Here is a 13,508-nt window from a genome sequence, read left to right on the forward strand (position 1 = left end):
ATCGAAAATTTCCCAAGTTTTTCACCTCAAATGAGTGCTCATATTTTGTGGCCACTCGGTTTTCCTCATTTATCAGCGTTTCATAGTCTCTTAAAATTATACGCAAATCATTTTCTTTGCCTTCTCCACATATCAATTTTTTTTTCTCCCATCAACTTTGTCGCACATATTCACCGTGTACTCCGTGTCTTCTTCAAACACCACTGTCTCCATTGTGTCCTCTTCATTTTCCTTTGTTTTTTTTTTGTTGGGCTCGTCTCTTCTTTTGAGGAATCCCAAGTTTTGCTTTCATTTCTTGTCAAAATCTTTCCATCTTCTTCTCCTGAGCTCGTCTCATCTTTTGAGGAATCCCAGGTTTTTTTTTCTTTGATCTTTTTCTGACCTTTTCCCCTCTTTCTTCCTTTTCCTTTCTTCGTCACCAGGTTCATTTCCACCGTTTGTTCTTTCTCTGATTCGTCCGTAATTTGTTTCTCTTGTTCCTTATCCTGTTCTTCTTCTTTTTCCTTTGTTATTTTCATCGTATTGGTTTTGATGTCGATCACTACATGTTTTCCGTTAATTCGTCAACGCCTACAATCATGTCATCTGACATATTCGGCATTATTACACATTGAAGTGCATACATATTTTTTTTTCAATCGTACCATTACTCGTATACCTTCATTTATTGTTGCCAATGTCCGTTTATTTGCGCCCACTAAATTCACCCTAGGTATTTTATAAATTAGACTTGTTAAATTTACTTCTTCGATTAATTTTCTGTTGACCAGTGTTATTTCAGAGCCTGTGTCTATCATAATTTTAATTGGTTTCTCATTTATAAATTCATCCACAAATTTTAAATTAACTACATTTCTCTTTTCATTGTTTCCTGTCAGTTTAATAAATTCCTTGGGTTGACAAAAAATTCCTGTTTGTTTCTTCGTTTTTAGTGAGCGTCTTCTTGAAAACACGCCTGTTATTCTTCTGTGTTTTCTCGCCCGTCATCTTCTCTCTCATATTCATTTTCTTCTCTTTGCATATTATTTATTTCTCTTCTGTTCTCTTTTGGTCTATCTTTCCCGTATCGGTTACCGCGAGATTCCTGTTCATTCCGTGGGTTATTGTATCTGTTTCCTTGGTATGGGCGGTTATTTCTACTCTGATTTTCCCGATCCCTGTTTTCATTCCATCTCTGGGTTCTGGGTTCATAATTCTCTCTTCCGTTCGGTCTATTTTCATATCCCCGTCTAGGTATGAATTCTCGTCTTGTATAATCTCTTCTAAAATTTTGACCTCTATCTCTATATTCTTGGTTTTCTCTTTGTCTATAATTTTCTTGCGGTCTTCTTTCTCTTCTTTCATGCCTATGTGATTCTCTCATTTGCAAAAATTGACATAAGCTGTCAATGTCCTTGTAATTTTGGAGATTTATGTGGTCTTCCAAGGTATCTTCAAAGTGTCGCGATATCAACTCTACCAATTGTTCTGATGAATAATTATATTGCAAATGTTTTGCATTATTATAGAGTTGTAATGCGTACATCTTTTCTGATACGCCCATCCTCTCATGGTATTTTCCATTTTGTAACTCTTTATTTAGTTGTAGTTGCTGGATTTTTCCCCAGAAATAATTTAAGAATCTTCTCTCAAAATCTTGCCAATTGTCAAATTCTTCTTCCTTGCTGACAAACCAAAGATTTGCCTCTTCTTTGAGATGGTTTCTGATGGTTTCCTTTGCTGTTGCAAACGGTCCTATGTATTTGACTTTTTCCTTTAGGTTATTTATAAAAGGCACTGGGTGTAGTTTCCTTATATCCCCGCCAAATAGTACTTTTACGTCTTCTGTGCTATGTACGATGACTTCCTTTCTTTCTACTCCTCTTATCTCCATCTCTGCAATTTGTTTAAATCTCCTTTCCGTTTCTTTCCGGTCTTCTTGTAGCGCATTTTCAAATTTTATTTCTATCTGTTCTAATTCCCTTTCTTGCATACTCTGAATATCATTAATTTTAGTTTCGATTTCTTCTCTCTGCAATTCTAGTTTCCTCTCTGTTTCTTCCCTACTTCTTTCTAAACAGACTTTTATTTCGTTTTCATATTTGTCCATAAGCGTTTCCATTTTTTGTTCCATTTTTCTTTGGTTTTCTTCCAAATTGTCCAATTTTTGTTCCGTTCTTTGTTGTGATTCATCCATCTTCTGTGATTGGAGTTGCATCATCTGTATTAATTTTTCTATTCCCGATTCTTGTTTTTCTGTCTCCATTACTGTTGTGTCTAATACGTCTTCCTGGTCTGAATATTCTTCCTGTTCTGATTTATCTTCTTGTTTTTTGTTCTCTTTGCTCTTTTTTCTTGTGTTTGGCATTTATTATGTTTTTATCCCCGCCAAATATAAAATTCTACTGGTCTGTTGCAACAAACGGAACTTTTCTTGTTCAAATGTAATAACTCTTGAGTACGAGTATCAAATTTCAATATCCCACAAATAAATCAAATGGTAAAATATCAAATGTCAAAATCAATCAAATAAATCAAGTATGGTAAAATTATCAAATGTAAATATCACACAAATAAATCAATTATGGTAACCTATAAATTGTTAATATCACGAATAAATCAATTATGGTAAATTGTATCTTAAAAAAAATATATAAATCTTTATGTCCTCAAATTTTACATAATATTTCACTTTATCCACGGCATATAAACTTTCAAATATCTGCTCGTCTACTCCTATCCTTTTAAATTTGCCAACTAGAAATATTTTTCAAAGCTTTACACGTTGGGGGCCATTTTGTTATGCTATTTAAATTGTATTATATTGCTTATTTAGAAAAATTCCTGCCTATATTTATTAAATGATCTAATCTCCAATTAATCACAATAAATCAGCATTAATTAATTACAATCTCAGGCTATTTAACTTGTACTATTTACTTTTGATCGTGGATTCAAAATATTTTCCAATTGGCATCCTAATTGGGATAGGTAATATGACCTGAATAAAATACATAGAATTTCAACTGAACTATATGTGAGATGTCCTTTATTTTAATGAAATTTTATATAACAATCAATCCTGTAATATTTGCAATATACTTACTTTAAATATATGAGAAGTTGTTTTCTATCATGGACCCAAATGTTATTTTACATTGATTTTTAATATGTGTTATAACTAAGCTCTTTTTATAATTCTTTTTTTTTTAAATGATCGCGAAATTAACTGTCTCTATTATTTATTCAATTTATTTAATTAATAAATGAAAACCACACTTCTGCTCTAATGAAAATTGACTGACCTTTCTTTCTCTGCCGTTGCAATTCTATGGCCAAGCCACAAAAAAAATCCTTTCCCTGCTTCTGCTCCTATTGTGGTCCAGATGACGTACACCTTTCTCTTATCTGTCCTTGTATCTGCAACCCCACAACTCGTGTTAGTCTATGCAGCCTCCTTTTGAGCCAATCTCCTCGCCTGTTTATAACTCCAAATGTTTCCGGCTTCGTCTGATATTAATATTCTTATACCCTTTGGTTTTTCTATCTCTCTGTATCCCGTTCCTCACACAGGTCAGCTTTTACACAGCAAATAAACACACCCGTTAAATTACGTCTTCGGGACTTCAAACAAACACAAATCACAAAGCTCCTTCCTTCTTGGACGACGAAAACTGACTAACTAACTTTTTTCCTCTCTCCTATCTCATAGCCAAAACCACCACCTCCTTGCATTCAAAAATTGACCAATAAAAATCATCCACCTCTGTGACGTATATCGTTACCAACCAACTCTCTCTATAAAACGTCATTCGGGTAATTCCAGAAAACAACATTCTTTAATTATTCTAACTAAATCTATCTGCTTTACAAATATTTCTTACTAATAGCTACAAACGATACCTGTTTCTCAATTCAATGTCTTTTGTTAATAAACTTTTACCGATATAATCTTTCGGGGAGAAAAACCACCGCAAATCCCGGTCTATTGTTTAAACACTTTCTATGTACACTTTTATTCCGGGTAAATCCATTCCACAATAACCGACTTATTTAAATTTCTTATCGATAATATTTGAAAGTCTTGTCTCTGAGGCCTAATGAACAATTCTTCGAACAACTTAAAATACATATTTTGTCTTATACAGGATGTTTGAAAATTTATATGCCCGTGTCTTTATGAAATATCAATAATTTTAATTTTTATTTAAGTAATAAAATTTGTATATCGGTTTTTTATTGCTTATGGACATTCAAAAGTACAACAATATATATATTATTACGTAATTAACAATCACGAACGTACCGTATTTGTAATTCCAACATTCGGAACAAAATTGTTTAAATTGGTCAAATGTCATATCTGGTGAGACGTGATCGTCAAAGGCGTGTTTTAAGTTGAGCTCGTCCTGCTTAAACAATACAATAAGGTTAGCATTATCACGTAGGACTTGTTTGCCTGCTCGACTGTACGATTGACATAGGTATGCACAATCGATATCTTTATGTCTACCCATACAGTAATATTCACGTATTGTTTGTTGCGGATCCGTTGATACGTCATCAAAAATAAAAATGGAATTTGGTTTAGTTTCACTAGGACTTATTACATCATCATTGTCTTTAAATGGAAAATACCTCACCTCTTTCACATATGTCAACACTTCCTTCAAAAATTGATACTTGGGTTGAAACAACGACTTTGAATAAACGTAAACATTTTTGAATTTAGCGCCATTCAGGTCAAACAGTAATGTCAACATCACATTAGTTTTTCCACACCCACTTGGACCACATATGATTGCACGAAAAGAATTAGCAATGCACCATGTTTACTGGTTCTTGTCACGTTATCGACAAAATCCAAGTTTTCCACTGCTTGTGTCTTGTCTTGTTGAATGAACTTCATCTTGTGATTGAGATGTATTTTGTACACACGGTTATATATAAAGACATTTTGGAAAAGGCGGTTCATTTCAATGTTGGTCGTTCAAGGTGAAGGAGTGTTGAATTCTCTGATCAACAGTCTACCGTTTGAATTGTATGCTCCTGGTTACCAATATCTAGGACCTGGAACTAAATTACAGAAACGTCTATAGTTTATTTTTATGAACGAGAGAGTAATTAGCATAATTTTAACTGGTAGCTCCGACCACTCCATGGGCGTGCTCAAGATTAATTGAAAAATTACTTTGAATAATTGTAAAAAATAAATGAATTATTTCAGTGTTATAAAGTGTTATGTGTATGTAAACAAAAGTGACCTCTTTTATCACACACTATATTAGAACTGACTGGCCTACATTAAAAAGGGTTTTAAAAAATTCACATTTTTTTTAATTTTTAAAAATTACAAAAGAGAAAAAGAGTTTTTAAAACCGTCTAAGGTATGTTAAATAGATGAATAAAATATTAATATAAAACTTACAGCTACTTGTTACAAATCCAAATCAGATTCAGAAGATGAACTTTCAGAACCAAGATTTATAATAACTGGCTCGATCATTTTATCAGTAATATTGTCCAGCTTCCACATTTTTTCCTCTTCTTTAATAGTGTGATTTACTGCCTTTTCCCAGTTTTCAGGTTTTACATTATTTACGGCCTCCAAAAACAACTGTTTAACATCATGAATTTTAAAAGTGGTATTTTTTCTTGAAACTTCACTCTTTATCTGTGCCCATACCAGTTCAATCGGGTTTAATTCACAATGATATGGTGGGGATCTAAGTACTGTCATTCCACGATTTTTGGCAATTTCATCAATTTCGTATTTTTTAAATTTTTCTTTATGAAGGGCACACAACGAATAAAGTTCCTTTCTTATAGATCCAGGATGGTACGTAATATTTTTTGAACTCAGCCAATTCTGCAAGTCTTTTTTTAACCACTTGGTTGTGGGCAGTCCTTCTATAAGTCTGGAGTGATAACTTGCAATATCCATTACTATTACACAGTTCTTAGGAAGAAGATCTATCATTTGTTCGAACCATTCTTGAAAGACATCAGCGTTCATGTCTTCATGGTAGTCACCGGTACGAGTTGATTCAAAAGTTAATAAACCACCTTCAACAAAACAGTCTGAACTGCCAATGTGTACTATTATCAGCCTGCGTCCCTTTCCTGATGGTGGGTTTAAACCAGTAGATAAGTTATTAACAAAAGCGTGCCTTTGACTTGTAACAGTTTCATCCTGCCAAAATTTATTTGGTGTATGACCCTCGTTGATCCATGTTTCATCAAGATAAAATATTTTTCTTTTTTGGTTTCTCATTTCCTTTATGGTTCTTAGAAAATGTCTTCTCCATATGACAATATCGCTTCTTTCTAATAAAATAGACTTTCTGGGATTCTTTTTCCAGCGGAAGCCTATTTCTTTTAAAAGTTTCCATAACGTACTTCGACTCATTTCTGGGTAATCCTTATCATCTCGAACTGAGACAAGAACTTTATCCAATGTTGGAAATTCTTGTCTAAAGAAGAATTCATGCACTTTCCGTCGAAGTCCTTCTTTAAATGATATTCTATTTGAAATTTTGGTTTCCCTGGAGCATTACGTGGCATTTGAAAACTACCACATTTCTCTTCTTTAATAACTCTGTAAATCGTAGATTTCCCAACACCAAGTGTACTGCTAACTAACTCAACGGTCTCATCAACACTTTCACATAAACGTTTGTCTGTAAATGATTTAAAACAATTAAATATTAACGTTTTTTCATTAACTGTTATAGTACCAATTTTTCGGCGTTTACACGGCACTTCTAAATTTTCCATAACACTAGTATACACAATAAACTGCACCTTGCAACTGAAGTACCTACTTTTAGTGAACTGTTAAGAATTTTGAATACGCCACTTGGACCTTCCTATATACAAAATGGAAAAACCCACTATCACATTTTCTGTGGAATAAGTTTAGAAGGTAATTATCTAGTCAATTACTGTCGTAGATTCCTGGAATTAAAGAATTAAATGTTTGATTGTTGAAACCCTTACTTCGTGGAATGCACTCATTTCAGATAAAATAAAACGTTTTATTTTATCTAAAGAATTAAACTTTATTTTGCAAATAGGCAAAGAATTAAACTTTATTTTGCAAATAGATAAAATAAAACGTTTTATTTTATCTAAAGAATTAAACTTTATTTAGCAAATAGGTAGGTACTTATTAAACATTTATTGGTTATACAATAAAATAAACATCTTACATTTCTTGCAAATTCATTAGTACCTGTTAACCTCCATCACTCCGACACTGGCAACCTTATTTAGGGATTAGTAACCCTCACAACTATTGTATTCTATTCTGCTCCAACCTTTATACCTGGTGGTCATACTCAATTTAAAATTGTTTTCCTATATACTTCTGTAAACTTGTTGACAAATATCTGTTTTTCATTGAGTCACCCGTATCAACAGTTTGGGGATTTGCATACATAATTTATTGTTTTATTACTCTCTCATACATAAAAATACACTATAGCTCGTGGAGATCCGGGGATAAATCTGTTAGATCGAGCTGAGAGAGATCACGATATCGCATATTCCTAGAGTAATTTATTGAAAGATCGGCATAAAGCAAATTGGGTCTTGTAAAACAAAGCGTGGGAACGAGTTAAAGCAAAAGACACATCTTTGGGTGAAAAAGCCTGGTTGCCTACTACAGCAATGAAAGCTAAACGAAAACTGGGTATGGGTATGAAACGTGGTAAAGGTGTTGGTTCATTTAAGCGACATGTGCTACAGCCAATTATCAAAACATTGAAACGTGCTCCTCCGTCACCAAATCTGCAGCAACTAGAACAGCCGTTAGGAATGTAGGTGGGAGGAAAGATGTACGAGTTCCACGAATAATTCCATTCGAACCAAAATCTGGTGGTATTTTACCTACAATCCCCATCTTTGCAGGCTTATCAGCTCTCGGCAGTTTGGCGGGGGGCGCAAGCGCAATTGCCAAGACTGTAATTGATACAAAGAATGCTCAAAAGAAACTAGAAGAGGATAAACGTCAAAATAAAGCAATGAAACATCTAGGCAAGAGATTATACCTACAAAAAAACGCTAAAGGTGGCTTTGGATTATATTTAAAAAAGTCAAAAAACTCCCGCTAAAGCTACCTAATAGACCTTTAACCAACATGGACTTAAATAAATTTTGCTAAACAATTAAAAATACCAAATTTTCGTGGCGTGTTTATGCGAGATAATTCACCACATATCCCTCGTAAACATGAACGTGCTATTATTAATCTTGATCTTTCCAAGAACCCCGGTACACATTGGGTAGCTTACCGAACGATAAACAGCGATATAGAATACTTTGATTCATATGGTTGCTTGAAACCACCGCGAGAACTAGTATCATATTTGATTGGTGAACGAATTTTCTATAATAACGATCAATATCAAAGTTATAACCAAATTAACTGTGGACATCTTTGTTTACAGTTTCTCTACAATGAAACTATCTAACGACATCTTGAGAAGTGCCATTTGCATTTTTATGGTAAATATAACGAGCGTTGTTTGGTATGAACTTCCTCAAGATATTCGTCGCGCACTAGAAGATCATTTACCCTGCAAGAAAGACTATGATAAGCATGAATGAAGTGATATTTGCGGCATGTATATGGAAAGTAAATGTGTATTTTGTGAAGTGTCATATTATGAGAACAATAAAACAAAACCATGTAACAGTATAAGAAAAATTAAGAAATGTTTAACATATTTTGGTATTTAACTTACTGCACATTTTACCTTGTATCAGTCATGTCTCGATTGTTGACCCTGACGAGTACTACAAAGGAGTTTTCGTTTACTCCTCAAGTGCCTCTTGTGCTTGATCTGTTGCGGCAGTATTATGTATCAGTATTTCATACATTTAATTTAATTCCAAACATCGATGGTGAAAAGTTTTATTCCTATGTGCAAAATGATCGTACAACGCTGCGTAATATTGAAATTCTATCCAGATGCTATGAAATTACTGATACCGACGCGTACATTCGAAATGAATTACTGAAAATTCTTTTTAATGGGTATTGTGTTTTGGTACCTTTCTATCAGACAAATGAAACTCTGCAAATCATAATTTTCGTTATATCTTCGTACCACTGTTTATCCACCTTCAACTTTTGTATTTTTTCGCAAAACTCTTCTAGCCTGCACTGTACGAGCGACATCAATTAAATAAATGACTTTGATTCAAACCCAATATAAATAATATTCTCGATAATCCCAACTGCTATGGCATTATTGTAACCTAATTATTTGGTTGTAATGTTTTACAAATCCAATAAATAATATTTGTTGTACACAAGTTTTTCGTTGCACCCTGTATACATAAATATACATTTACTTTACAGAATGTCGCCGATTAACCTTGCATATATAATTATACGCAATATTTTGCGGTATATTACGTCCGGTGTCTAATGACTAATAAGCTGATTCTTGAAAAAAATTATTGCACCTGTGTCCAGCGACCGTGTGAGAAATGTTAAACGGAAATGCACATCCGCTGGTTGGAATTTTTATAAAGATTTATAAGTTTAATTATATATACGAAGTTACTCGCAAATTACTCGTAAAATATAAATTGAAAAATAAACGAATTACGCTATTCGTTGTGGATAAAATATATGCGAGGTTGATTAAAAATTACTCGTAAAATATAAATTGAGAAAATTTAAAAGTTCTTACGCTAATCATCGTCTATAAAATATATACGAAGTTGATTAAAAATTACACACTTCTTCTCTTTGTCTGTCAACGTTAATTCGTCTTCTTCTTTTCGGCTGTCAATTCGTCTTCTTTTCAGCTGTCGCCATTGGTGTTCGTCGGGGCGTATCTTCGTTATTATTGGGGGAATGGGGGGGGCGTTTGGGTGTCTTTTCGTGATACGTCTCCACCAGTCGTTTTCATTGGTGTACGTTGAGGCGTATCTTCGTTATTATGAGGAATGGGGGGGGGGCGTTAAGGTGTATTTTCATGATAGCCTCCACCATTGATCGATGAACGTCGTTCTCATTGGACGTCGATGCACACTTTTCCATCGGGGGCATTCCTATGTCATCATTGGTCGGTGAGACACGAGGATGAACTCAATTCGATGTCATGATGCCGCTATTGGACATAGATACGTTCTGACATCACCAGTCGATCGTTTTTGTGTCACCATTGGTCGAGGATACGTTATAACTTCACGAGTGTTGCGTTTCTGTATTACCATTGGTCGAGGATATGGTCTAACATCACGAAGGGACGTTCCTATGCCACCATTGGTCAGACGTTTACTTGGAGGCGTTTCTGTGTCACCATTGATCTACGATATGTTATAACGTCACGAGGGGACGATCCTATGTCACCATTGGTCGAGGATATGTTCTAACGTCACGAGTGGGGTGTTTCGGTATTCACCATTGGTCGACGATATGTTCTAACCTCACGAGGGGACGTTCCTATGCCACCATTGGTCGAGAATATCTTCTAACGTCACGAATGGGGACGTTCCTATGTCACCATTGGTTAGGCGTTTACTTGGAGGCGTTCCTATGACACCATTGGCCAAGGGGCAGCCTAGAAACACGAGAGGCGTACATACGTCACCATTGGTCGAGGGCGTGGCCTTTAGACACGGGGGACGTTCCTACGTCTCCAGGGAGGCGTGGCCTAGAGTGACGTCACTTCCGCTTCAGAAGGAACTCTGTTTATCTACTAATACATATACTCATAAATGATAATAGCCAATATGTTTGTTTATGTACTCCCTTATTTGAAACTAATGTTAACCAATTAACTAGTTACTTAATTGATGGATTCGACCGTTACTTCATGGAAATTTATTTTATGTAACAATAAAACACTGAAAACTTTGTTTTCAAAACTTCCACAAAATTTATTTTAAACTCTTATCACTACAGCTGTTTCGGCTGATTGTCTTTCTCAAGTGATCTATTTTTGGCATGAGTTTACACTTTATAGTCTCTACTCTATAAATACCAATAAAACAGAAATACTTTTATTAAACTACACAAACCGGATCACCCAATAAGACCTGTAGTTTCTTTTTATACAGCTTCATATAAACTTTCAAAAAACTGTTAGAGATTATTTTAGAATACACTAATTTTTCACCTAAATTTACCATAAAAATACAATAGAACTAGTTAATAAAATACAACAATTTTAGTTACCTAACAACTCCAGATTAATTTCATTTGGCGTAAAAAATCTTTTTCCTAGTAGCCCTCCTACAGAAACTTTTATTCTAGTAAAAAACTTTTTAGACCAAAATAGTACAAATATAATCATTACATCTGAAATTATACATCTTTTTAAAGTTTGCATAAACCAGGACTACATTGAATTTAATCATGAAATATATACAAATAACAGTGCAGGACTTATAATGGGCAATCCTCTAAGCCCATTGCTATCAGATATTTTTATGGATCATTTAGAGACAAAGATTTCAAAACATCCCATATTTAAACAGTTTTTATATTGGTGGAGATACATAGACGACGTACTGGTATGTTTCACAGGAACTAACAGGCAACTCGATCAATTTTTATCGTATATTAATTCACTTCATAGTCATATTGAATTTACAATAGAAACAGAACAAAATCAATCCATAAATTTTTTAGATTTAAAAATTATCAGACTTAAAAACAAACTGACTTCTCCATATTTCATAAACCTACCCATACTGACACGACTATTCACAATTCATCATCCCATCCCACAAAACATAAACAGGCAGCCTATCATAGTATGTTACATAGAGTAACAGAAATTCCGATGTCAAAATACAATTTTGAGACAGAATTAAATATCATTAAGCAAATAGCAAATACATACTGAAAGACAAAAAGATACACCAAAACCTTCGAACCAATTTGTTCGATTCTTGTATCCTTCCCGTTCTCACTTACGGAGCTCAAACCTGGACAGTCACAAAAAAGAACATGGACAAGATTCGAAAAACCCAGCGAGCCATGGAACGACAGATGCTTGGTATCTCACTAATAGATCGGCAAACGAACGAAGCAATCCGGAACAAAACAAGGACGCCGCGAAACAAGCAGCTAAATTAAAATGGAAATGGGCTGGACACAACGAACGTCTCGAAGATGGTAGATGGAACAAAGAAGTCGGAAACTGGCGACCGTACGATGTGAAGAGACCAAGAGGAAGACCTCAAATGCGCTGGAGCGACGATATCAAAAGAGTCGCAGGACCAATGTGGAAACGCCTAGCACACAACAGGGATCAATGGCGAGAAATAGGAGAGGCCTTTATTCGACAATTCGGATAGAAAAAGGGCTATATAAAAAAAAGCAAATACCAGTAAACAATGGGTACAATGAACAAACAATTAATAAAATGTTAAATCAAAAACTACACAAGAAAGCCTTGAAATTAGTATTTCCACCACCAGAGAAAAACTCAGTAGCTTCTGCTTGATTACATATACAGGCAAAATATCAACAAAAATAGCCAAACACATAAACAAAAGGAATAGCGCCAGCTTTCAGAACAAATAACAACCTAGGTAAATATATTAAAAACAGCAAGAGCCAAAATAAAAAACACTTACACAGTGGTGTGTACAAACTTAAATGTGGCGACTGCCCAAAAACTTACATCGGTCAAACTGGTAGAAATTTTAATAAACGAATAGTAGAACATAAAAGGGCTTTCAATAATAGAAAAACAGTTTCTACATTCGCACTTCACCTTCTAGATCATAATCATTCTTTTAATGACGAATTTAAAATTCTTCACATTCAAAATAAAGGCCTTATTCTAACAAAGATTTTTGAACAAAAATTTTTGGAATTTGTTGCTATAAACAATTTTATCTATTTCTCTGGTTTACACATTAATATAATAAAATTAACATGAATAAGTTTAAACATACCATTGCAGAATGCTCATCGACACCGACAATAATTGTTTTTAAAATCTTTTTCATAAAATTTTGTATATTTATTACATATTTAGATTATTATCTGTTACCAAATGCTCATCTTAAATTTATTTTGTAATTCTGGTTTTAAAAAGTTTTTCAAAATTTTGTTATATAAAAATTATTTCAATTAAACTGACTGTCACACTTAAAAAAATTTAAAGTTAAATTTAATTCAGCAAGTGATTGTTAAAAGTATGCCAATATTATACACATTAGCTTACATTTTCAATTTCTTTTAATTGTTTAACTACTAAGTTCTGTTAGCTTTAAAAACTTAGTTAACTTTAGAAATAGAAGAACTGTCACACTTTAACCTAAATTATCTTGTCAAATTTACCTCTTAAAGACTAGTAGACAACAAAAAAACCCAATTCCTCTCCTAGCAAGTAATGTAGTGCCTATAAGCCCCCTTTTTTTAAGTTTTGTTTGTTTTGTCCTGTTAATTCTGTTCTGTTTGTCCCTAATTGCGTTTTAATTTATTATTTTAACATTTGACATCACAATTATCTGCCTAGCAGAAATTAAATGCTTTCAATCAAAAGTTGATA

The 13,508-nt window shown here is 33.8% G+C and overlaps 1 protein-coding gene across 1 annotated transcript in view; it reads right to left on the minus strand.

Annotated features, from left to right (window-relative positions):
- Nucleotides 1-13,508, minus strand: part of sff (BRSK family serine/threonine-protein kinase sugar-free frosting) — a 649,872-nt gene that overhangs the window by 530,476 nt on the left and 105,888 nt on the right. The gene's annotated exons all lie outside the window — the stretch shown is intronic.

Source organism: Diabrotica undecimpunctata, chromosome 3 (assembly GCF_040954645.1).
Source record: "Diabrotica undecimpunctata isolate CICGRU chromosome 3, icDiaUnde3, whole genome shotgun sequence".
In the NCBI taxonomy this organism is placed as follows: domain Eukaryota; kingdom Metazoa; phylum Arthropoda; class Insecta; order Coleoptera; family Chrysomelidae; genus Diabrotica; species Diabrotica undecimpunctata.